Genomic DNA, 26,911 nt, shown 5'->3' on the forward strand with positions numbered 1-26,911 from the left:
TCTCATTCCGACACTGAGGCAAGGGCTGGCTTCCGTTCCCACCTTCGTCCGCAAACCGATTTGGGTTTTTTCCCCGGGGGAAAAAAATCTGGATTGGAATACCAAACGATGCATTCGCCGATAAACTCGGGTTGACCTCTGCTTAACGTGTGAATCGATCCCCCTGACTGCCCGCGTGCCTGGCGACCCCGCACAGGATTGCAGCTTTATTGGAATGTCTGAACAGACCGTCTAATGCACTCCCCCCACCCAAAGGGCGCCTGCACCTTCCCGCTTTGATCCGCCCGGGGCCTCCTTAAAGGCCGGGGAGTCCTTTCGCGATCTCTGGCCTCCTCCTCCTCCTCCCCCCTCCCTCGTCCCTTTCCGCGCAAACTCTCCGCTATGCCTGCCGCCACCGCCGCCGCCGCTGCTATTGGTATCACACGCATCCACACACACACGCACGCACACACAAGCCCTGCAGGAGCCGGAATAGCGCGAGCCCAGCCCTGCTGCTGCTGCTGCTGCTGCTGCTACAAGGAGAGGCGAGGAAAAGGGGAGAAGCGCCGGCGCCAGGCAGCCCCGGGCCCGGGCGCGCGTGCCTGCCTGCCTGCCTGCCTGCCGGGGGCGGGGAGGAAGGATGCGAGCCCGTTACTGCGTTTGCTCTGCAAGGCTCCGCCGGCTGCAGCAGCCTCAGCGCCGCCGCCGCCACCACCACCAGATCGGGGAGAGGCTTGTGCAATAGTTCAAGTGACGCACCGAGGGAGTAGGGAGGGGGGCTATTGACCCCCTCCTTTCATTTCATGTCATTTTTTGGAGGAAGGGGGAGATTTTTTCCTCTTTTTATTCACTAAGGGGCTTCATCAGCACTGCAACTTCAACGGAGCTCCCCCCCCCCAATAAACCTTGCATCCGTTTTTTCCTTGTGTTTGCACCCCCTCTTTAAAAAAATACCCACCGCAAGGGATGGCAAACTTCGGCTCTCTGGCCGCCTCTTCTTGGAAGATCTTAAAGTCCTGCTGAACAAAGATCAGGTAAGGCGCCAAAGACTTGCCCGACGGGGGGACGGGACGGGGAGAGGTCGGCGCTCGGCGCTTGTCGGAATGCCCGCAAACGGCGTCCCCGCCGCGCGGCCGCTTCCGCCCGGCTCTGCGTGGACCGAGTACAGGCGGAGAAGCCGCCGCCGCCGCCACCGGGCTAAAGTTGGTCGCGACGATTGAGGGCAGGATGAGCTCTCTGTTCCACCCCCCCTTTCCATTCGGCATTTTCCTATTCCTCTCTTATGCCCCCCCCCAGCCGAATCCCACCTTTCCCACGTTAGATGGCTTGGACCTGAAATCATCCCCGCGGCGCGCCTCGTCGCCCAGCTTGTTCGCCACAGTTGCAAAATGCCACAATTGTCCCTGCACCGCCCCCCCCCAGCTTTTTTGTTTTGTTTTGTTCCGAAGGAACAAAATTTGGTCCTGCTTTTTAAAAGAGGCTGCTTCTTTCAATGAGTAACCAAAAGGTGATGCATTTTGCAAATAGGAAAGGCTCCCCCCCCCAATGGAGGAGTGGGACCAAGTTTTTTTTTTTTACTGATGTTGTGCGGGGAGGGGGGGGCGCGAGAATAAACCTCTTTCTGTGCGCTTTTGCTCCCCTCTTCGCCCTGAAAGGCGACACCGGGAAGTGTCCGCCGCCGCCGCTTCGTTGTGCTGCGGTTTTTGATGGCATTCACAGGAAAGGTCCTCTCGCTCCCCCTCCCCGCCGAATTCAGCGGGCCGTTTCCCCCTTGTTGCTGGCTTTTTGAACGCGATGCCATCTAATACGAATAAATCGGCCACAGCTAATGACAGGCTTTTAGGAGGGTTTTCTGCGTTCGTGGATTTATTGATGCAAAAGGGGGGGGAGGAAGAGATTTTTTCCAGTCGATTTCTCTCTCCCTCTCCCCGTTGCATGCGACTTCCCAAGATCGTTTGCGTCTGAAATGGGTGCTTTTGAGTCCTTGCTTCTATCTCTTGGAGAGGTCGTTGTTCATCTGGGGGGGGGGGAGCGAGGAAGAGACCACCGGTGGTCGTTTGCTGTTGCATTACCAGGAAGAACGCGGGGGGGGATTTGCTCTGTCCGCGGAAGGCGGCGGAGCATCCCCTTCGGTGGCGAAGTTGCAGTTGGATGGGGCGGTTTCAGTGGGTCAATTCCTTTGGCTTTGCAAGCCGCAGTGTGCCTTTTTGCTGGGTGGCAACAAGAGAGCTCTCTACCCCCCACCCCCACCCTCCCCAAGGAGCGGCTTCGGAAGATGGGGAGGCTTCGCCTTTGAAGGAAGAAGGTGGATGGTGGAAGGCGGGCTTGAAGAAGAAAACTGAGTTCCTTAGAGAAGCTCACTTCCAAGTCCTGGTTTTTTCCCCAAAAAGTCATATTGTGTTTTTTTACAAGGTGGGTGATTCTGTCCAGAAGTGTTCTCTGGCGCCCGCTGCAGGAGAAGGAGGAAAGGACACCTTGTGGCCTGAGCGTCCTGTTGGAAAGACGCTCTCGATTTGTTTGGCCACATTCACACCATACATTCATTCAGCTGTTATTCCGCTGGAAACAGCCATCGCCTCCCTGAAAGAATCCTGGGAAGTGTCGTTTGTTAAAGGTGCTGAGAGTCTCTAGGAAACTGCTCTTCCCCTCTTCTGTCCCTCTTCCCAGACAACTCTGGGAACTGTAGTTCTGTGAGGGGAATAGGGGTCTTCTAATAACTCCCAGGACCTTCACAAACAACACTTCCCAGGATTCTTTGGGGGAGGCCATGACTGTTTCAAGTAAAACAAATGTCTGGTGTGGATGTGGCCTTTACATGTATGTAGTTCCTTGATGTCCCATGACCCACATCTGAATGTGTGAACCAAAACCATTGAAAAGGCTTATGTTTTGAGGGATAGGAATATTCTATCAGTGGTGGTGAAGACTGGATAGCTTACATATCCATTGTCACTTGATGTCACAGCCACTGAGTTGTATCTTTCTTTCGTTAATCATTTTATGGATGCTAGGAACAGGGTGGACTTTATTTCTGGGTAGATTCTAGCTTTCCTGTATTGTATTGAATTACCACTGCCAAGAGGTTGGCTTGTAGGTAAACAAACCAGGGTACAACATACCCAAAGGGTAAAATGAAACACATCCCTGTTTTTTACATTCTTGCAACCAATGTGTTGTGGACTTCTGCGCTGTCATGAGTTAAGCCATCTGGGTGCCCAGGTGATGTCTTGAGGTCGTGCAGCAGGGCCTTCTGGGTAGTTGCTCCTTGGTTCTGCATGGAGAGTCGCCAAAGTCAGAGCCTGAGCTTATTAGTACTCTATTTTTTATTTAAATGAACTTTCAGCAGAGTTCATTCCGCTGAGAGAAAAAGGAAGAACATTTTGGGGTGTGCTGTTGTGTTTTGATCTGTGTGTCAGTAAAAAGGGTAGTTTGCCTGCCCCAAAATGTGTGAACTAGTCATCCTCATAGATTTAAATCAGCCTTTGCCAACCTACTAGCCATGTTGGCTGTGCTCTGCCACCATAGTCAGAGGCTGTATGCTTTTGGATACCAGTTGCCGGAAACCGCAGGAGGGCAGAGTGCTCTTGCACTCAGGTCCTGCTTGTGGGCTTCCCATGGGCATCTGGTTGGCCGCTGTGAGAACAGGATGCTGGACTAGATGGGCCACTGGTCTGATCCAGCAGGCTCTTCTTATATTCTTCACCTGGTGCCCTCCAGATATGTTGGACTAGGGCTCCCATCAGCCCCAGCCAGCATCTGTTGGGAGCTCTAGACCCAAACATCTGGAAGACTCCAGGCTGGCAAAGGCTGATCTAAAATATATGTGAAATATTTTGTGACGGACGGATTCAGCCACCTGGAGCAGGTTTTGCGATCACACTAGTCTGAGTTGGCTCTGTTTGGAGAGATGAGGAAGGGATGGGGTGCCTGTGGAAGGAACTGAGTGTGAAAATGTGCATTTTGATGCTGCTGGAGAAGTGCAGATGAGTCACTTGTATGCATCTCTTTTGTTTTGCGCTTTCATCCCCCCATTTGCACTGTGGGTTGACATTCTGCTCCGGTCCTCTGTGCACTTGCCTTGCTGCATACAAAGGCACAGATTTTGGGAACGCTTCAGCGGCACAGAGGGTGGCTTCAGTTCCTCTTGAGTGTAGCAGAGCAAGGGCTGGCTCACCTGCGGCCCTCCAGATTGTGTTGGACTCCAGCTTGCATTGGCCCCAGCCACTATTGCCAGTGGTCGGGGATGATGGGAGTTGTAGTGCAGCAACATCTGGAAGGCACAAGGTTCCTATCCTGCTTAGTTGCAGACTCTGTTTATTTTACAGGCTCGTTATATAATGGTGGGGCAGTTTCACCACTTGGTTGACGGCACAAGGCACTGTGGTTTGGGGAAAGGCTGTAGCTCAGGGACAGAACGTCTGCTTTGCATGCAGAAGGGCCCAGGTTCTGTCCCCAACAGCATCTCCAGGTAGGGCTGGGAGACACTTCCTGCCTGAAATCCTGGAGAGCAGCTGCCAGTCAGTGTGGATGAACCCATGGTCTGCAGCAGCTTCCAGTGTTTCTATTTATGTATTTATTATTTGATTTATATCCCGCCCTTCCTCCCAACAGGAACCCATTCTAAGCTAGGGATGGGTGAGAATTTCGATTCAGGTAGCATTTCAAACCCAATCTCTCAAAGGCGCACTTTCCAAAACAATATGAGAATAAGCACCCAGCCATCCTTTGAAATTCACACTTATTTGAGTTTTGCGATGCAGTCCGCCAACCAACCAGTGTTCACAAAAATGCATTATGTTTGGGGAAAGTGTTCATAAAAATGACTATATAAGTGAAAGTCCCAGGCTATGGTCTGAAGGCACAGGAGGCCAGCTCCCTGCTGAAGCTAAGCAGGGTCAGGTCTGGTCAGTGCCTGGATGGGAGACCGCCTGGGAACCACATCTAAGCCTCCTTGGGTTTCAGTCATGAAAAGAAAGGCAGGGTATAAATGTAATAAATAAATAATAAATAAATAAATAAAATACAGAGCCAGTGTGGTGTAGTGGTTAAGGCACTGGACTACAACCTGGGAGACCAGAGTTCGAATCCCTACACAGCCATGAAGCTCCCTGGGTGACCTTGGGCCGGTCACTGCCTCTCAGCCTCAGAGGAAGGCAATGGTAAACCCCTTCTGAATACTGCTTACCATGAAAACCCTATTCATAGGGTCGCCATAAGTCGGAATTGACCAGAAGGCAGTCCATTTTCATTTTCAAGTGAAAATAACATCCAAAATGCATTATATGATGAGAAATGACTTGCAATAATGAATCCCTTAGTCAAAACTGACTGCAAAAATGTGTTTATTAGGAGAAATTCACACTAAAATGCTGGAGAATTTTCATGAGGACTTTAAAAAAAAACAGACTGAAGCAGAAATGTGGAGAACTGAATTTATGACTGGAAAAATGAGAAATGGAAATTGACAGATCTTTCAGTCCCTGTTCTAAGCCACGAGGTCCTTCACCCCCAGTTCCAGTCTCACCTCAGTGATGACATATTTGCTAGGAGGCTTGGAGGGAGACTTCTGTGGTCTCCAGCTTCACAGTATGAAGGTTATTTTAATACTGGCCTGGTCATTGGAAGGATTACCGTAAAACATTTTGCATGCTCAAGAGTGCTCTGGAAATTCGGAGTGTTGTTTACTAGAGTAAATTTAAACATTTGAAAATCTCACAATCCAATTTTATTCATGCTTTCTTGGAAGTAAGTCACATTAAGTCCTTCCTAGTAAGTTTGTTTAGGATTGGAACCTAGGTTTAAGTGTTATGATTTCTGGCTTTTCTGGAAGATGCTTTATGTCCATATTGATACATAAATCAATGCATGTTTTGTCAGAAGTTCCATGCTAGTCATAGGACTCATTCATTAGTAACTGTCTTTAGAACCTAAATGTGATTTCTGGATTGCAGAAAAATCTCTATATGGATTATATCAAACATTTTTTGACATGGCATGCTACTGGACCTCTTGGAGGTGGTTCACTTTCTTGCTTCTTATCACAGTCTTAGTGATTGAACATAGTCACTCATCTGGGCACCTCTGGTGTGTAAGAGCCATGTCTGGGTGACCAGGCAGGGGAACTGCTAGTAGACTGATGCCACAAATGACAGACAGCTTGGCTAACATGGGCAGGCTGGCTTGTGTTCAAAAAAATAAAATAAATGCAGGCTAGTAACTTGTTTGCAAAGCTGGCCCTAACCCTTTCTGTAGTGACTACTAAACTAGGTTAGCCTAGTTCCTTGTCTCCATTGTTAGATAGTTTGTATTTATAGATGGGAAGTTTTTTCCTTTCATTCTGCTAGGTCAGATTAGCTAGTGGTCCTGGGGCTGTACTTTACCTTCCCCAGGATCAGAGATTGGTGTGGGCTCCATAAGGTGTGGAAGGTCTGAGCCTCAGGGTGGAGGGTGTGAAATAATCAGAGTGTATTCTGAGCATGAGCAGAGTGCCTATCACCAAGTAAGTGCAACTAGCCCTGACAAATCAGGTTTTAGAAGCATGGGTCTCTGGGGTGCGTCACACATCTTACGTGCAAGCTCAAAGCCCAGTACCTCTCTCTTTGTAGAAATGAACCACCGTTAGGATCTCTCTGCTCTGCAATTGCCTTGGATGCAGTCAGATGGCTTGCTGTCCCTTCTTGAGATGTGTTGTAATCTGGATTATGTCAATTAATCCAGGGGAGATTAATGGGTGAGGGGTCCTGCCATATGTCAAGGAAAGCCTTCGAGATCCTTGCATCTCTCTTGCTGTACAGTTCTGTAGAGAGCATTGCAAAGCAGAGCGATGGGGACTTGATGTCGAGCTATTGTGTTCCTCTCCCAGCAAGAGAGCCAGTTTGGAGGCGCTGATGGATTTTATTTAGCCCTGGTCTCAGCTGGCCGTGATATTGGCAGTGTCTTAGCTCCTATGGCAGCCCTCCCCCGAAATATGACCCAAGTGATCCAAGTTGCCTTTCTAGGCCACCGCTTAACTCTTTGCTCACCATGGCTCACTCTGAGATGGCCCCTTTGGCATCTCATCCGGGCACAGGAAGAACATGGTGCAGCCAGGAAAAGGGCATCGCTTGGACACATCTGTGAAATGGAACGTCAGCCCCCAGATGGCAGTGCTCAGGCCCCGAGCAGATCACCAGCCAACATTCTTCCTCTGCTGGATGGGGTGGGAGAGAGAAATGGAACAAAGAATAATGTACGAAGCAGCATCTGGGGTAGAGTGGGAAGCATGAGGATGTGTGCATTGAATTAAAACAAAGGCATCATGTTGAACCTGGAGTGCTTCAATAAGTGGGTTTTTGCATCTGCCTTCCCACTGGAGGAAGTGAAAGGTAACCAGCTGTGGTTGGGATTGTTTGATGGAGCTCAGTTTGGAAATTCACAGTGAGAGAGAATCACCTGCATTGGATGCACTTTGCGGTGGCTTTGAAATCACTGCCAGTGATTGGCTGAGCTGCCCACGTGTCACAGAAGAGCACAGAGCAGCCGGCCATTGGCTGAGCTGCAGTGATCATGGAAAGGGGCAGGGCAAGCAGGTACAGAGGCATAAAAGGGTATTGGAAGGTGAGCCATCTAGGGAAGAAGCTTGGCACGCCCCAGAGGAATAAGGTCCGCATGGCCAGGAGATGGAGAGAAGGAATGGGGCCATTCGCAGACTGATTTGGAAGCAATCAGACCAACTCTTCGGCTGCAGGGCAGCTTTTGGTAGAGTCTGTAACCTCCCATTCCATTCATTTCTGAAGCTGCCTTTCAGGCCCAGTGCTGTCCACTCTGGCTAGCAGTGATTCTGCAGGGTCTCAAGCAGAGGGAGGCGCTGTGCAGCTCTGCACTTAAGATGATGGCAGGTGGTGGGGCTGTGGAGTCGGAGTTGTGGAGTCAGAGTCGGAAGCAATTTTGGGTGGAGTTGGAGTCAGTAGAAATGTACTCCAGCGTCAAAATAAAATCAATATTTTAATATTAATATTAATAAATTAATATACATTTGCCATTTATGAAGGAGTCGGAGTTGGACAGTAGAAAAATAGAGGAGTCAGAGTCGGAGTCGAAGGTTTGACGTACCAACTCCACAGCTGATGGCAGGGACTGGACCCAGAAACGTCTGCATGTCAAGCCGGAGCTTGACCATTGGAAAGGGCTGGACCCTCATTTCTGTGAGTTCTGAGTACTGAAGATCTCTTGGCAGACAAGAGACATTCTCTTTGAGCCCCTGCTGCAGCTGCCCCTAACCAGCTGCCCTCCAGATCACCTCCCACCACAGCCCCAGCCATTCATCTGTGGCTGCCCCTCCCTCACAGATCAGCCCCGGAAAAAATCCTGTTGTAATTTCTGCAAAGAGTGCTTAATGGCTGTTTCATCCAGATTCTGTAATTCTTCTCAATGTGACAGCTGTTCACGTGCAAGGGAGAGCACGAGGGATTTGTCACATTTGATAAGGACACTAGCCAGTTAATTTCTGCCCAGGAGGACAGGGAGAAATTGCTCTGAAATCTGATGCAATCCTGTAATGCTCTGTTCCATACAGATTCCTCCCAAGTTCCTTCACCTGTCTTTTGCATGGTGGGATTGCATGATCAGGAACCAGTGGTGACGCACCTAGAACAGGACTCCCCTCTCCTGGCTCCTGGAAGAGTCCTGTCTGCAAACGCGAGAGCCTTGCCCCATGGAGGGATGGAGGAGAGCTATGCATTTTTATGTGGTCTCATTCGCAGCTCCCAGATTAATACACAGATCAGAACATAATTGTCCTTTGGATTTTGCACTTCTCTGAATTTTGCAATATAGTTCTCAGCTCCAGAAGCATACCGAAATGCATTAAAATGTGTGGGTTTGAATAAATTACATTTAGAAATGCATTTGTTGAGATAAAATGCATTTTTAAAAAAGAAAAATCTATTTTAAAAAAAACAAATTCACAAATTACTGTGGGAATGAGATGCACTTACAAATAGACTCATGCAAAATTGACAGGAATCAAATGCAGACAGATGCAGCCATCCTTACTCCTTGTTTGGAGAAGTCTATAAGGAGACTCTCTTGCCATTGGCGATACGATTTTGCGTGCCAAAGGTGGGGGACGTTGTTCAGACAGAGGGCTCCATTTCCTCATCGCCAGCCTGCCGGGGGCCATATACCAGGAGGGTGGGCTGGGCCAGAAGAAGTCATAGGTGGGCCGTGGATGTGACTCTCCCTTTTGTACAACAGGATGCTCCCAGTCACACAAAGCGTCAGAGATTTCCACATCCCCATCTTTCCATCCCTTGTCTAAGCAATCAACTGATCAATCAATTAAATTAAATAAATAAAATAAAATAAAACTGTCACAACCACACACTTTCCAGCTGCAAAAAAGCAGTCCAGATGGGAGCACCAGTGGCGGCTGGTGGCTTCATGTCAGTGGGGCAGTGAATCCGCTCTGGGTTTTAGTCCAAACTTCCAGAAGCTGTTCAGGAGCATAGGAAACTGCCTTATAGTGAGTCTGGCTTGGTCCATCTGGCTTAGTATCATCTATACTGCAGGTGGGGAACCTACAGCCTGTGGGCCAAACTTGGACCACTAGGCGTCCTCCTTTGGCCTTTCAGCTGTTTTGGGCAAGCCACGTCCACCCACATCCTACATCTCCCCCGCCCCCCTACCGCAGGAGGAGACTGTTCACAGAGCAGCACAGGGCTGCTTGCAAAAGGGCTTTTCAGCAGCCTGCATTGCACTGATAAGGGTCTGGCTCGCCAGCTGGAAGAGGCTTCCCACTCCTGGTCTGGCAGCGGCTCCCCAGCTTTCAGAAAAGGAACATTCCCAGCTCTGCCGAGGGATTGAACCTGGGACCTTCTGCATTGCAAAGCAGTTGCTCCACCTCTGAGCTATGTCTCTTCTCCTGGTCAGTGTGTTTCTCCACGCAGACCAGTGTTGCATATTTGCTCTCCAAGTCTCTGGCCTTTGAAATCACCTGTTGCCACCTGAGATCTTTCCGAGTGGAGGTGGCAGGGACTGACCTCTGGACCTTCTGTCTGCAAAGCATGTGCTCTGCTGTTGAGGAAGAGGCCCTCCCTTTCAGATGACGACATGTGTAATAGGTAAAAAAAGAGGCAAGAGAAAACATAGGAAGCTGCCTTCTCTCAAGTCAGGCCATCAGGCCATTCTTGATATTGTCGCTGACCGGCAGAGGCTCTCCAGGGTTGCAGAAGGGGGTCTTTCCCAGCCCTAGCTGGAGATGCTGGGGACTGAACCTGGAATCTCCTGCATGCAAAAACACACACTCTTCCACTGAGCTACATCCCTTCCCAAGGAAACACAACTTATGTGTGCACTAATTAGGGATGGGGGAGGATATCCGCTAAACCAGACTTAGTACCGGATTCTGACTGAATCCAACAGTCCACTATTTTTTCGGACCGGCACTGATTTCTTGCGGCAGGCTGTGGCTGTAATTGGCACAGATTTTTTGTGGTGGGCCCCGGCTGTGTTCAGTATGGATTCCTTTTCTATCCCCCCCCCGATTTTACATAATTATCTTTGTAGTTTCCTCTAAGTTGATGCATTCGTAACAGTGTGTAGGTGTGATAAATGGAAAAAATAAACCACGTGGAACACCCTGATAATTTACAAAGGCATTCACCTTAAAAATGACGCAATTTCTTTTTTGCAACTGACCCTCCCCCCCCCCACAGCACATCGAATTGGCGGGTGCCAAAGCAAGCGGGAACAACAACAAAAAGGCAGATTGGGATGGAACAATGAACTATTGAAATACAATTGGATATTGGCAGCAAACCCCATCCCTGCTAATATAGGGGTAGCCAACATGGTGCCCTCGGGATGTTGTTGAATTGCAACTCCCATCATTACTAACCATTGGCCATGCTGGCTGGGACTCATGGGAGCTGGAGTCCAACAACATCTGGAGGTCACCATGTTGGCTATCCCTGCAGTAATGTGGTTAAATGACTGTGTACATCTTAAAGGGCAGTTGTGCCGAAGTTCCAAGTTTTCATTCCTGCAGTGGCAGCTATGGGCAGTGGGAACTGCTTTGGGTTTTAGTCCGAACGTTCAACGAGCTGACCAAGGTTTTTCAGCACCTTGGACAGCTCTGTGAAAGTTCAGACTAAAACCAGAGCGGATCCCACTGCCCCACTGAAATGGCGCCACCAGCCATCACTGCACTGCTGAGATAGACTGCTCCTTCTTCTTAGCACTCAGTCAGATCAGAAAATGTTGTTTGGTTTGGTTTTTAATCTGGTTGCTGCTGTCCAGTGGATCAGGACAAACTGGCCAGAGTTGCATGACAACATCTGTTCTCTCCCAGCTGTACTGGTGATCAAATGTGCTTCTTTGTGTTTGCCCAGTCCATCTCAGAGCTGTTACCTTCAGAACGGGTTGTATTCAACTAATTTCTATTCAAAATAGACCCATTGGAATTAATGAACCTAAGTTAGCCATGTCTGTTAACTTCAATGAGAAGGACTAGCATTGAACATCATCCTGTGCTTCCAAGCAGGCTGGTTTTTTCTCTCCCTGCCCCTTGAAATTATCCAATCTGACATGAAAGCGTTGGCTGAGCTCACACTCAACACTATTTATTCACTTATTGCACTAAGCCAGAGTTTGCTTCAACCATATCTTTGCTCAACAAACCACAAGTCATTTCACAGATGAGCAAACAAGCCATGGCTTCTTTTTCCAAAGTTCAAAGATCATCAAAGGTCGAGTGGCCATGGTTAGGCAAGGATGTTGGGTTCAGATATACATCAAACCATAGTTAAAATAAGCCATGGCTCATAAGTTAAAAGCAAACCATGGTTTAGCACCATGGCTTGTTGCTGGAAAACAAGCCAAGGCTCATCTGCTAGGCTGATTTGCCTACACAATGTGCCTAGACAAGCCATGGCTAGCATTAGTGTGAGGCAGGCCACTGTGTAATTAAACAGGGTTTAAACTGTCAATCTATTACATGAGGAACCTTGCAAATGTCCTTGAAAGTTATGAGCCTCCCTTATCACATATACTTGCGTTAGTTCTTTGCAGCCCAACACAAAAACCCAACTTTGGCATGGTTTGGCTATGTGGTTGCCTGAATACCAGTCTTGTTCGCCACAGGGGACTTGGTGCCTTTTCTGGAGGTATACTTGACACCCAGGACAGATGGCCCCATCAAATTAACCTGCATTCCATGAGGTGTCCGGGATCTAAAACAGCAGGAAAGACTGAAGGGAGCTGGGTTCAGGATTTATTGCCACTGTGGAGCAGCATTGCGAGACAGGCAGGATATTTGTCCAGTTTGGTTGGATGGAGCCCTTCCTGTCTTTAGGGAAACCTTCCTTAGAAGTGCTATCCATGGCTCAGAGGAGTCAGCATCTCTTCATTCCGGCAAATATTTGGGTCACCTGTCAGCTCTTATCTCAGAACTGGATCTTGCAGAGCAAAGCAGTCTGTTCTCTTGCGGATTGCAGGATGTGACTAATAAAAGTCAAGATTGAGTAGGTAAGAAAAGGAGAGTCAAGGAGAGATAAGTAATTGGCGAGAGAGAGAGAGGAAAAGATTAGGTACATAAAAAGATTTACTATCTTAAGAGCATGAGGACTGCCTTGCTGGATTTGTCCAATCTAGTCCAGCAACATCCCAACTGTGGCCCAAAAGCAGGACATAAAGGTAACATATCCTGGCCCTGTTTGCACCTGACACCTGCTATTTAGAGGTATAGTACCTTTGAACATGGAGGTTTCACCAGAGGTTAATTAACACACTGAGCACTAGTTTTTGGTAGGCCTAGGCTCTAAGGATTTGTCTAACCATTTTTAAGAAGCCACCTATGGAGTAGGTTTTGTGCAGTTGGTGATATTTCAAGTAAGACAACCTTGGGCTGCGGCTGACGTCCTTTCCAGGTGCGGGCAGACAGGTCACAGATAGGCTGCCCTGGGTAAGGCAAAGGCCCATGGGCCAAAGGCAAGTTCAGAGACAGAGTCAGGCAGGAGGCTGAGTTCCAAGGAGAAATGGCTGGCTGGAGGGGCCAGACGCAGGAGCACGTTCAAAGGCAGACGGTGGTCATGATCCAAGGCTGCAGGCAGGGAACCAGAGCAGGTGAATAGGTGCCCTCTCCACACTAAGGATGTGTAAGACACCATTGTTTTTCCGTTCCGCCATGTATTCATCACATGCAGCACCGTCTTTGTTCCACTGCAGTTCATCTTCCACCCAAAACGATGTTATTTGCTGTCCATTGTGGGAAAATTACATAATTTATGTAATTAATTATGTAAGGAAACACAATGCAAATTGGGTGGGCAGAACATAATAAATTACGTATCATTTGCAGACTGAAAGCAGCAATACCACCAAATACCAGGCATATTCGCCGGATTGATTTCTCCTCCGGACACAGAATGAATACGCGAACATCGGCTGTGTTCACTCCCATTTCCACTTTCGTCAGAATTCTCTGACATCGCACTCTGACATCAACCCCTCTGATCTCTTATCATTATTGAGTCCTCTGATCATGTGACATCACACTCTGACATCAACCCTTTCTCTGACATCACACTCAACTACACACTCAGAACACAGTGTTCAGAGGGATGAGCAGGATTGGCTTGCAATTCAGCTGACTGTATTCAAAAAATGAGGTCAGCTGACTCTCTTCAGACTGGAAGAGCAGCCTAGGGGGCAGAGGGGTCAAGATGCTCCTGGAGGCAGGCTGCTAGATGTTCCGGTTCGAGCCCCTCCCCCAGCAGCACACAGATAGTTGGGGGTGGGTAAGGAATGAAAAAGGTTGTTCAATCATGTGCAGAAGTAGGGTGGGGCGTCAGATGTAGGGTGAGGAGTCTTTAGGGAAAGTTCTACACCAGTCTTCGCCATCCTGGTGCCCTCCAGAATACTGAGGCTGATGGGAGATGTAGTCCAAAACATCTGGAGGGCACCAGGTTGATGAAGGCTGTTCTACATCCACTCAGCATAGAAAATCTGGGCCCATCTGTGTAATAGCGTAGCAGCAAGGTTTAAAAAGGAAGAGACTGGACTCCTTCAAATGCATGTAAATAACCAGTGGAATTATTATTATTATTATTATTATTATTAATAATAATACTGTTACTACTACTACTACTGCTACTACTACTAATAAAATTTACATCCCACCCTTCCTTCCAGTAGGAGCCCAAGGAGGCAAATAAAAACACTAAAAATACTCTAAAACATCTTAAAAACAGACTTTAAAATTTATTAAAACATCCTTAAAAACATATTAAAACATATTTTTTTTAAAAAAGCTTTAAAAATGTATTAAAAAGCAATTCCAGCACAGACACAGACTGGGATAAGGTCTCTACTTAAAAGGCTTGTTGAAAGAGGAAGGTCTTCAGTAGGCGCCTGTCTAACATTTAAAAAGGTAAAGGTGTCCCCGCACTTATAGTGTGAGTCGTTTCCGACTCTTAGGGTGACGTCTTGAACGTTTACTAGGCAGACCGTATATATGGGGTGGGATTGCCAGTTCCTTCCCCGGCCTTTCTTTACCCCCCAGTGTATGCCGGGTACTCACTTTACCGACCACGGATGGATGGAAGGCTGAGTGCACCTCGACCCCTTTTACCGGAGATTCGACTTCCTCCTTCTGTTGGAATTGAACTCCAGCCGTGAGCAGAGCTTTGGCTGCGTTACCGCCGCTTACCACTCTGCGCCACGGAGGGTCTAACATTTAAGGGGAGGAAATTCCAAAGAATAGGTGCCGCCACACTAAAGGTCCACTTCCTGTGTGGGACATTGCAGTGGGAGGTTGGGGGTGCTGCCGTTGCCTCAACAATTTCTAAAAAGGAATGAGAGGAATGCACTCAGAAGGGGCCTTTTCATGACTGCCAGACATGATAGCTAGGGGTGCAGCAACCCCCTTTCCCTTTATCCCCCCCCCGGTTTGGAGACAGACTTCCTCTGGCTAGCAGGTGCTGAGGCTGGTTGAACATCTGCAGCAGCTGCAGGTCACATAGGACTCCCTCTCCTTCCCTCCCTACCAAATATATATAGCAGATAAGAAATGTGTGAAGAGATGACCTGCAACAGAGAAAGAGAGACTACCCTAAAACAGGACAAGCAGTGGAGGAGTGCTGGCGGGGATGTATCCTGATAGGGCATGGATCCTGTAGTTGTTGTGCCTGGTCATTGATTTACAAGCAGCCTTCGCCATCCTGGTGCCTTCCAGAAAATTGGGGCGACGCTTTGCTTTTATAGTTGAAAAAGGTTGGGAGCCAGAGTGCCCGGCCGTTGTCAAAGGTGCCAAGCAGGTAATGTTGTGGTGATGGGGCAAGGGGAGGCCCAGGGTAAGCTGATCATAGAAACCTCTTTCCATAGTTCTGCCTGCTAATTTGACCCTTAGGCATGAAAGGCTGTTTGCCTCTTGCTGCAGTTCCAGCCCAGCTCCTAATTGCATTAGGAGTAAGGCTCTCATTTGGCCTGATGGAAAGCTCGCTTTCCAGTGCAAATGACAATCAGGTTTCTCTCTGTGTGTCGCTCCAGTCTGGTGTGGGGCCACAGCAAGGGACAGAAGAAACGGAAAGCCCTTCTACTATTCCATCCTGCCAGGGGCCTGATCTCGATTGAGCCCCATGTACCGGCTTTTAATTTAAGCCATCTGTACAATTGCCAGTGTGGTGTAACGGTTAGAGTGTTGGGTTAGCGCCTGGGAGACCAGGGTTCAACCCCCCACTTACCCACGGAGCTCACGGGGTGACCTCTGGCCAGTCACCGTCTCTCATTCTAAACTTACCTCGCAGGGTTATTGTTTTGAGGATAGAATGGGGAGGGGGAAGAAGAGTGTATGTCACCTTGAGCTCCTTGCGGGAAAGGCAGGATATGAATGTGAAAATAATTTTTTTTTAAAAAATTGTGAATGGAGTGACTAGGGTCACGGGGGAAAAGGGAGGCCTCAGATCTGCGAGTTCCCTTATTAGGAGGATTACATGTGGATTGGCTCTAAGAAGGACTGGATGTAGAGCCGGATCAAATCAAGTCACAGCAGTTCTTAAATTGGTATATAGAGCGAAGGCCGTCATCCTGCTGGCCTAGTTTATTTATGTAATTTATATCCCGCCTTCCTCCCAGTAGGAGCCCAGGGCGGCAAACAAAAACACTAAAGACACTCTAAAACATTTTAAAATCAGAGTTTAAGATACATTAAACCAAAACATCTTTAAAGGCATCTTTAAAAAAAAACTTTGAAAACATTTTTAAAAGCATCTTAAAAACATCTTTAAAATTTAGTAATGGAAAGATTGACCTAAGAACCGGGAAGTCAGATTTTGCCTCTTCTGGGAACTCTCAACCTATCAGCCTCAGCCCTAACAGCCATATGAGGATAGCAATACTTGCCTACCTTGCAGAGTTGTTGTAAGGATAGCAGTATAGCAATGTATGAGAAACACCTGTTATAATAAATTGGTTTTGTTGTTGTTTTTGCCCCTCCCCCTTGACCCAGTGCTCTGCTTTTGCAGACTCAGACCACTCCATCTCCCCCCATCCCAACCCTCCCGGCACGGGTGCTCTTGTAAATAACTCAAGGTGTAAGGCAGGCACAGAGTGTTCTCTGGCAGGGAATAGTCCTTAATCTTGGAGCGGTTTTTAACCCCAGTCTTGCATTTGGAAAACCTTCCCTTCCCCCCCTGCAGTTAAGGTGAAATAAATTCCAAAAAAGGGCTGCCTGACTGCCAGTGATAGCGACTCTGATCCAGCGATTGGCAAAGAGCATCACTGTTCACGAGATCAGCCTTGGTGGAACTGCCAAAGATGCATTCAGGCTCCGTGGAATGGGGAGTGGCAATGGGCCAGGAAGGCAGAAAAGGAGTGTTCCCGTGGCTCTTGGCCCAGTGGGCCGTTCTGCAGCCGCTTCTGGGCAAAGCTTCTCCTCCTCCCTTGAGAGTGGGCAACCTTCAGGACAGGTCTCCGTTTTTGCCGCATGTGAAAGGCTGTTTGCTGGCATTGCCTCTCTTGCATTGTTCTTCATCCTGCGACTCGGAGCTTTCATTTTAACTGGGGAAGCAACACTGGGGAAACTTTGCTTCAGACCGGAGACTGGTTTGCAAAACATGGTGAACCAAATGGTGGGCTCCTGGGACCGTGCAAATGGGCAGGCTTGCTCCCAGAGAGGAGCTCACAGCACCTTTCCTTTTGCCAAACCTTGGCTACAGCATGTGGTTAGTAAGGAGAGAGCTCAACCGTAAGCCTGGATTCGGATCAGTAGCGGCTAGTGGCTCCATGGCAATGGAATCCGCTCTGGGGTTTAGTCTGAACTTTCAAGGAGCTGTCCAGCTGAAGCACCTTGGACAGCTCCTTGAAAGTTCAGATTAAACCCTGGAGCGGATTCCACTGCCCCACTGACATGGAACCACCAGCTGCAACAGATTCAGGATATGTGAAGGCAATCCTTGACTTAGCTCAGTGCGGCTTGGGTGGGAGCAAATGGGACTGGGGAGGACCAAACGGGCTCCTCTCCGGAAGCCCATCTGTTTGCACCATCCTGAAAAGCTGCAGCTTGCCTTACTGTGTCATGCAAATCCTTCCTGTTCTTTCCTTGAAAATAGATGGAGGGGCAAGCTGGTTTGAATGTAAAACAGGGTTATCGCGTAACCCAGAAATACTGGTATCTCAGTGCCCAAGGGCGGTATCAATCCTCAGTGAGTTCTACAGCTTCTTTGGCTTCTGTGAGTTCAGGCCTGAGGGCTGAGCTTGTGTTCAAACATCAGACGGAGAATTGCATCCTGACTGTGCACACCTGCTTCTTAAAATCCTCATGCCTTGGTGTCCAAAGGAGTTAACAGGTTGGCTAATATTCAAGCTTTGCAAGCAAACGGGGAATGACAAACTGCTGTGACCAGTCTCATTGCTTAGCGCGTGCCCCCATAGCTCTTACATACATTGGATCCAGAGGTCTAGTAAAAACCCCAAGCAGGACTATTTGCTAACAACCGTTAGCCAAGCATGCCAGTAAAGAGACGTTAGCTAAGGGACCTCTCTTAATGTGTCAGTTGGACCGCTGTGGTGTGTGTTGCTGAAGCCTGGAGGTTGTGAGAGCATTTGAAGCATGGAAGAGATTTGGAGAGTTCAGCAGCTCAAGGGGAGGATGTGATGATGACAAGATCACATCCGCGGGAAGAGGAGAGATGCAAAACATCTGCATTCCTGCTAAGGAGAAGCTGGAAGCAGCAGGACCCAGCGATGGCCTGAAAAATGAGCCCAAAGCCTCAAAATGAGAGAACGTGTCAGATCCCATCATCTGAAAGGGAGGAGACGCATCCTGCTAAGCTGCTAGCTGCCAGGATGCATGGGTGCCTTTACATTACTCTTACGTTTGTCCAGTTCCCTCAGAGGAAAGGCTCCCTGAAGGATCTAGAGCAGAAACTGAGTGGTTCTGCTTTCGGACTGGAAAAACAAACAAACCCAAAGGGAACATCCCAAAGATGTTAGGAAAAGGGGCAGATCAGCGGAGAGGGTAGGATTATCACCCCCTCTCTGCTCATCAAATGATCGATCTGGTGACCAAGGGGGAGCTCTTTGCATGCCCGTGAATCAGTCCACTGGGCTCTTCCTAGTTACACCATTTTTTCCCTACCACTGGCAGAATTGGTGGGGTCATGGTGGAATTTTGTTGGGGATGAAAGCTTTGTCCTGACTATCAGGCCACAAATGAGCAAACACACGGGATGTTTGAGCACACACAGATTGCTAAAAATGGTCATTTTTGTGGCCAGACGGAGGGAAGCCATTATTCATTCAGGTAGGGCGTGTTCCCTTGCCCTGCAGTGTTGGGGGGTCTCTTCCTCCTCTCTTGCTCTCATTCCCTTCCCCACCCAAGTTGATGCCGTTCATTCCCACCCCAGAAGGACTCTCACAGAAAGCATCCAGTAGCTTCTGGCTTTGGGGGACGAGAAACTGTGGCAGTCTTATATATTTTATTGCCCTTAATTGAAATTCTGTGAAGTCTCTCTGAATGATAATCAGGCCTTTGAGGAATTGCCGTATCTTCCTGCTGCTACTATGATGTTATCAAGAAAACATCTATATCCTTTTGAAGAAATCTGTCTTCTGACGGAAGAGCCGAGGATCTGTTCTCTGGTGTCGCGGAGATGCCTCTTTGCACGCAGCCAAAACATGGAACTCTCATTTCTTGTCTGTACTCTCGGCCCACCCCTGAAAGCATCACAGAGAAAGGGGAATCAAATAAAGGCGTTTGTCATTGTTGGAAGGGTTGGGATGCAGCTCAACTCGTGGGTTGGCATGGGGACAAAATAGATAGAGAGGGGAACCGCCAAGCTTCCTAGACCGTCTTTCTGACCTAACCTGTATTGACCTTCCTTCAGGTGTAAGCTGATCTTCTTAGGGTTGATGCTGACCTCATTTCCTGACGGCAACTCTTTCTTGGGAGAGAGGAGACATATTCCCCCCCTCCCCTACAGAGATGAAAGGGCAAGCATGGGTCCTTGCATCTCCCACCAAGTTAGTTAGTTAGAACTAGGATCTTTTCTGTCCATCAAGTATGTACTTCCTATAATAATAATAAAAGTCTCAGTGCGATTGAAACTAAAAGAAAGAGACTCATACAGCATTCAGTATGCAGGCACTTTCCAAGCTGTGTGTATTCGGCTCTGCTAAATTAATCCACCAGATTCATGGCCCCAGAGCAGGACTCCTCTGAGCCAGAGTCCTCCGGCAACTGCAGCTCCAAAGAGGAGATGGATCCATGCCCTGGTTTGCCCCGTGCAAGTCCATGGGCACTGGAGCCTGCCTCCCCTCTCCCCAAAAAGACGCCTCTGCTGCCAAACTCTGATGGCTGATCCACAGACTCCTCGGGGGATCAAGAGAGCTCCCAAGGGAGGCAACTGCTGCATTGCCTGTCTGGAGCCTTGAAGAACCCAATTAAGCACCCAGCATACCCTACAACAGCCTTTGCCAATATGGTGCCCTCCAGAAGTTTTGGGCTGCAACTGCGAACATCATCGTCAGCAAGCACAGTACACATTGGATGGCTGATTACCCCAATTAAACAGCCTCAAAAATACTTCTTTAAAATAAGTTTCTGGATAATGCAAAAGGACCGTGTTTCCAACACAGGTCAGCAAGGGTCCCTTGGAAGCTCACAAGCAGAGGTGGTGACTACCCACCATTTATTCCCAGCATCTGGTCATATGCAAGGCAGTTTGCTTCTGTAAATGGAGGCTCGATTCAGCTGCCATGGTTAGTAGCCATTGATTTGACCCATCCCCCATGCATTCATCTGACCTTTTTAAAAAAAGCAATCTGTTCATATTGTTTGTTGATTTTTATGCTGCTGCTCCTCCAAGAAATTCATGGCGGTATACCTGGTTCCCGCCTGCCATATGTATCCCCACAGCAGCCCTGTGAGGTAGGTCAGACTGATAGATGGTGACGGGCCATGGCTCACCTAGTGAATTTTATGGCTGAGTGGAGAATTGAGCAGGCTATCATGCAAAATCCGATACTGTTCTTGCTGGACTCCAAATCCCATCAGCTCCAACAATCAGGGATGATGGGAGGCGGGAGTCCAACAGTACCTGGGGGGGCACCAGATTCCTTATCCCTGCTTTAGCCACTACACCACACTGCCCATCAAAGTCTAAGCCAGCCCCGCCAACCTGAGGCCCTCCAGATGTTTTGGACTATAGCTGTGCTGGCTGGGGTGGATGGGAGTTGTAGTCCGAAACATCTGGAGGGTGCCAGGTTGCCAAAGGCCGATCTAAGTTAACATTTTTTTGCATAGCTTGCCTCTCGATCTGATGAAAAAGTTTGGTCTGCGGGATCGACTGGCTAAGAGCTCTTCCCTTCCTAGGGCCGTTCCGAGGAAACCCGCCTCCTGCCGCAGAGTTGGGAAGGTTTATCCAGCTTGGCTTTGGGTTTAATAGACAGGAACACCAAATTGAAGAGGGCCACCCTCTCTGCAGTGGAACTCTCCCATTGTGTGTGTTTTTCACGGCTGCTGCTGAGTGAGATAATGAAAATTCTAAACAAACGCTAATCGTCTTCTAACTGCGCCGGTCTGTCTTGGCTGCAGTAAGATCTAGTGCCTGGTAAATGACCAGATTGGGGCTGTCGAAAAGAAAGTGGGGGGTAGGGATGGAAAGAGCTGTCCAGTTCGGTTCTCTGTTTCATTTTCCCAGTCTTAAATTCAGTTCTCCACATGTCTGCAACAATTTGCAATATATTTTTTTAAATCCTCATCAAAATTCTCCAGTATTTTAGTAAGAATTTCTCCTAATAAAAACATTTTTTGTAGGGAGTTTTGACTAACGTAGACATCTCATCATACCACAACACGTTTTTGCTTGTTATATTTTCATTTTATGTATACTCTCCCCTAATATATGCATTTTTTGTAAACCTTGTTTGGCTGGCAAACTGCATTGCGAAAATTGAATGAGTACGAATTTTGAGGATGGCTGAGTTTCAGTTCTCATATTGTTTCGGAAAGTGCAGATTTGATAGATTTGGCTTGAAATGCAAACTGAATGAAAATTCTCTTCCATCCCTAGTGATGGACAGCACTGTCTCCTGCTGCTGAGCTCTGAGATGCAGCTAGGCTGGTACGGACCAGAGAGAGGGCATTTTTGATTGTGGCCCCCACCCTCTGGAACTCCCTTCCTCTCGATCTTCGCCACACCCCCTCCCTGATAGGTTTCCGCCGGGCCTTGAAGACCTGGTTATTCAGGCAGGCCTATGTGGTCTTCGGGGGGCAAGTCAGTTTTTAATGTTGTTTAGTGTAATACTGTTTTTTTAATTTTTGTAATTCGGATTTGATATTGTATTCTGTTGTGGTAACGTACGTTGCCTAGAGTGGCCATTTGGTCGGCCAGATAGGCGACTCACAAATAAAATTTTATTATTTTATTATTATTATAACAGTATGATAATACTAGGGAAAGGCTGTAGCTCCATAGTAATGCACCTGTCTTGCATGCAGAAGGTCTGTCGCACAATCCCTAGCAGAATCTCCAGGTACAACCCTGTCTAAAACCTAGAGAGCTTCTGCTAGTCATTGTAAACAGTACTGAGCTAGATGGATCATTGTTCTGACTTCTTACAAGGCACTGCCCTGTGTTCCTAGGCATGAAAGAGATAATCATCCAACCCACCTTTTAGAGCAGAGATGGGGAACTAGCAGCCCTCCAGATGTTGTGGACTACAGCTGCCATTGTCCCTAACGATTGGACATGCTGGCTGGGGCTGATGGGATTTGGAGTTCAAAAACATCTGGAGGGCCACAAGTTCTCCACGTTTGTTTTAGTGCAAACTGGCCTAATTTCCTGTTCTTGGGATTAATATGTGGACTGGAACGCCGCTATCAGTCAGATGACACAGTTTTCTGAATTACGTGATGTCACTGCAGTTCAAAAATGTGCCTAACAATGTGTATTATCTGAGCAGAATCGCGTATTTTAAGGCAGGTATGGGGAACCTTTGGCTATCCAGATGTTCGATTCCAGCTGTTGTCAGGCCCAGCAAACAGGGCCAATTGCCAGGGATGATGAGAATTGTAGTTGAGCAACCATTGGAGGGTCAAAGGCTCCCCAGACCTGTTTTAGGGGAAGAATGTATAAAATGTGCTCAATTTAGATGTGGTGTGTTTTTTTTTACCAAAAAAACCCTGCAAATGTACTGCCTTCAAGTCGATCCGACTTATGTTGACCCTATGGATAGGGTTTTCATGAGGCTGAGAGGCAGTGGCTGGCCCAAGGTCACCCAGTGAGCTTCATGGCTATGTGGGGATTCGAACCCTGGTCTCCCAGGTCATAGTCCAACACCTTAACCACTACATCACACTGGACAGGATAGAAGGGATCTATAACTGAGCCCTAGGGATGGGTGAGAAATTCAATTCAGTTCATTTTTAAAGCCAAATTTATCAAATCTGCATTTTCCAAAACAACATGGGAACTGAAACACAGCCATCCTTCGAAATTCACACCTATCCGAATTTTGTAATGCAGTTCGCCAGGCAAACAATGTTTCCAAAAATGCGTATGTTATGGGAAAGTGTGCATAAAAATAAATACGTGAAAAGAAACATACAAAAATGCATAACATTAGGAGAAATTGCAAAAATGTGCACAATAGTCAAAACTGCATACAAAAATATGTTTATTAGGATGAATTCTCAGTAAAGTGCTGGAAAATTTCATGAGGATTTTTTTTTTTAAAGTTGCAAATTGCTGCAGACATTTGGAGAACCAAATTTAAGACTGGAAAAATGAGAATTGAACTGTATCAAAATTGACAGATCCTTCCCTCTCTACTGAGTACATGCAAAACTGAGATGGAATGTAAATAGGCTGACATGGCCATCTCTATTCAGCACCAAGAGCAACTGGACGTATGCAGACATGCGGATGTGCATAAATCTGGATTGATCAGCAGGGAGCTGCTGTGTGCAGGACACTGCGGTTGGAGCCGCATGTTTTTGGATCCCTCCCAGTCCTGAGAAATGCTGGGTTTTTGTTCTTGTTTTGGTCTTTTAAGGGGAAATTAGGCTTGAGAAGCCCACCTTGGCCAGGTGTCTACTTCCATGCCCACCAGCTTTTTCAGTTCTTCACTGTTGTAAACCTGTTCTAAAGGTACCTGGTGGCAGTGCAGAATTTTGCCTTCTTTACTTGCCTGGGTTCTTGTGTAGTAAGCAAATGAGCAACTCCCGTCGCTTCTGATCCTCTCTTTGCTGCATCTTTCCTCTGGGGTGAGTTCACAACAGGGAAGCTAAGATCACATTAAACGGCTTACATCATCTTAACCAGCCATAAGCGATTACAAGCCCATGTAAAATGTTTTTTGTGGCAGCCTAGGTCTGGTTTACATGTACAAGGGAGAGAGGTGGTAGAGTCCTGTAGCGGTAGAAGAGACCGTACCACTTCAGACTGCAGGTGGGATATCACATTTTTAAAATGTTCTCCAAGATTTTTTTAAAAAATCACTGCTAGTACTGAAAGAGCAGTACTGCTAAGAGTAAGGTGGGATAATACCTTTCTGCCGAATGTGTTGTCTTCTTACTGATGTGCAGGTTTCTTTTTTATTTTATTCTATTTCATTTTATTGTATGTAAACAATTTATAAACCACCCGGCGTTTGAAAATACTGCGGTGGTATATTAAAAAGAAAGAAAAACAAAATATAAAGTTAAAAGAGTGAAAGCACATTAAATCCATCTTTAAATCCAATACTTGTGCTGTCTCTTGAGAGAGTCTTCAAAAAGGGCATTGTATGCCTGCATTCTGAAATGATAAGCTTCTTCTCTGCTGCCTCTGTACACCAGCCCTAAACATATTTTGCACATTCAGAAAAATTAAGTGGTGACATTTTTTCCCCTGCGCTGAAGGCAAAGAACTGCATCTCTGAATGCAAGGAGGCAAGTAGCCTGATGGGTAGAGGGAGATGTTGGGGCACTTCAGCCTCTTTCCCCATTGGCAGAGCAACTGTGTACTCCCTGGCTTGTGAATTTGTCCCAAAGCACTGCTGCAAGTTTTTGAACTCTCCTCCACAACCTGAAGGACTAGAAAGTTGCTTTTAAAGAACAGGATGCTTGTGACTGTGTGTGGATTTGAGGCAAGCAAAGTGAGCGGTCTCTGCTTGCCTGGAAACTGTGAGGGCCCAACTGCTGCTGCCTGCCTGAAGCGGGCCCCAGTTACCTTAACCTTGGGGAGGTGAAGGAGATAAGCGGCAGGCACATCAGAGGCCGTGGCAGAACGTGCTTCTGTGTCAGGTGTGGGGCTGAGACTGTGAGTCTCATCAACCCCAGGGGAAAAAAAATGCTGTTATGCCACTAGGGACAGTGGGGTTGGTAGACTCAGCCCCATCCCTAGTGTGGGAAGTGCTCTGCTGGGCCTCGAGAGCATTTGCCCTTGCTGTTGGTGCCCTTACCCTCCCCACGGCAAGTAATGGGGCCCTTGGGGCAAAGGAACGGGGACAGAGGCAGGCACTTGGAGGGTTTGCAAGCACTTGACCCCAGAACTCAGAAATGCACAGCCTTTTTCGGATTAAACTTTGGGATGCAGCAGATTACTCTCTGGCGGCATATGGACATTGTTTTTGCCCCATGCCTGCAACATGGATGTTCCTTTTTCAAAGTGGCTTATTATCAATTGGAATTTTTTGAGGCATCAGCTCTCCCCTCCTCTCCGCACCCCCCCCCCCCGCCATGCTTATGTGCCAATCCTTCCAGGGGAACGCCTGGGGCGGGTTTCTCACGTGGACAACCATGATAATTTCTTAACAGGGTGACCAAGAACAGAATATTATCTCGTTACAGCTCACAGCATCTCCTCATAAAAACAGAATCAGTAAAAAGCATGTCTTGTTCTGCCTGTTTATTAGCTTGTACTTTGGCGGTGCCCTCCATAAGACCGGACATCTCTCTGAGGCAGCTACTGCCTGCAAGGAAGGGGGGACATGGGAAAGGAGGCTGCACAACCCTGGGAAAAGCAAAAAGTCCCCTCTGTCCCTCCCTCTGCCCCAGCGCAGCCTGTTCCTGAATGGCCACCCAGGAAAGGAAGAATTGCTCAGTGTGAGGGTCAACCCCTCTGTAAGTTCTGAGGTTAAGAATATGTGCAAGGAATAGCCAATTTGCAGGATTCCGCCATTTTTATTGTTTTCCATGACTACTAGGTTACGGATGTAGGGAAGAGTGTCATTCTATACAGAAACTGAAGCTCAGACTGTTGAAATATTATCAGTCCAGCTGTCTGCCTTGTGCAGTGTCACTAAGTGTTGCTTGCACATTTTCAAACACATCAGCATGACCTATTGGTTAGAGTGTTGGGCTTGGGCCTGGGAGACCTGCTCAGTTATGAAGCTTACTGGGTGACCTTGGGTCAGTCCCTGTCTTTCAGCCTAACCTACCTCACAGGGTTGTGGTGAGATTGAGAGGGAGGAGAACCATGTAGGCCACCTTGAGCTCCTTGAAGGAAAGGTGGGATATAAATATAGTAATAAAAGTAAAAATAAACATTTGCAGCCATAAGGGCTTGAAAGTTGCTTGTTTTTATATTTTAAAAAAGCTGAGGCTGTTAGAAAGTGGCATTCTGTGTCCAATGCCACTTTTAACACTTCTGCAGAATGACACCATGTTTTTTTCGTTCTATTTATATCCCGTCTTCCATCCGTGTAACTCAAGCTGGTGTACTGCGACACCGACCAGACCCAGACCTGCTCAGCTTCAGCAAGGTTGCTGCAGTGCTTGCCTCTTTAAATCATAACTCTGGGAACACAACTCTTGCATGCAAGCAGCAGCACTGTGGCTGCTTATAATGCAACCACTGAAACAGTGGCGGCTGGTGGCTGCAATGTCAGTGGGGCAGTGAATCCGCTCCTGGTTTTAGTCTGAATTTGCAAGGATCTGTCCAGAGTGCTGAAAAACCTTGGACATCTCCTTGAAAGTTCAGACTGAAGCCAGGAGTGGATTCACTGTTCCACTGACATCACAGCCACCACTGCTTTTAAATTCAGGTTGTTGGTGTTGTATGACAGTTGGCTGTGCCATTCCCACCATGTCCCACCCCCCACTGGCCACCCTTGCAGCACTGCAAAACAAATTTTCACAGCTTTGGGGACGGTACATTGAGCATTGCTCACACTGCATGGGCAGCTGCTTCACATGGACATCTTATTCCATGCAGCGGAGACCTAGAGATGGACAAATCTGCCAATTTTGATTCCCCTAGTTTCTCATTTGTCCTATCTTCGGTTGGGCACATTCCTGCGACAGGTCTCATGAAACTTCATCAGCATTTTAGTGGGTGTTTCTCCTAATATACAACACTTGGTACAAAAGTTTGAGTACAAGGACATAAGAAGAGCCTGTTGGATCATGCCAAAGGAGGCCCATCTAGTCCAGCATCTTGTTCCACAGCGGCTAACCAGAGACCTGTGCTAA

The 26,911-nt window shown here is 47.8% G+C and overlaps 1 protein-coding gene across 1 annotated transcript in view; it reads left to right on the plus strand.

Moving 5' to 3' along the window:
* The first annotated feature begins 944 nt into the window (after positions 1 to 944).
* The window catches only part of ADGRB2 (adhesion G protein-coupled receptor B2), a 258,463-nt gene continuing 232,496 nt past the window's right edge, over positions 945 to 26,911 (plus strand). Inside the window, exon 1 of the mRNA XM_061596282.1 lies at positions 945 to 1,013. The gene's annotated coding sequence lies outside the window, so the exon portion shown is untranslated. The remainder of the gene's footprint in view (positions 1,014 to 26,911) is intronic.

The sequence above is a fragment of the Rhineura floridana genome, chromosome 15 (genome assembly GCF_030035675.1).
Source record: "Rhineura floridana isolate rRhiFlo1 chromosome 15, rRhiFlo1.hap2, whole genome shotgun sequence".
NCBI classification, from domain to species: Eukaryota; Metazoa; Chordata; class Lepidosauria; order Squamata; family Rhineuridae; genus Rhineura; species Rhineura floridana.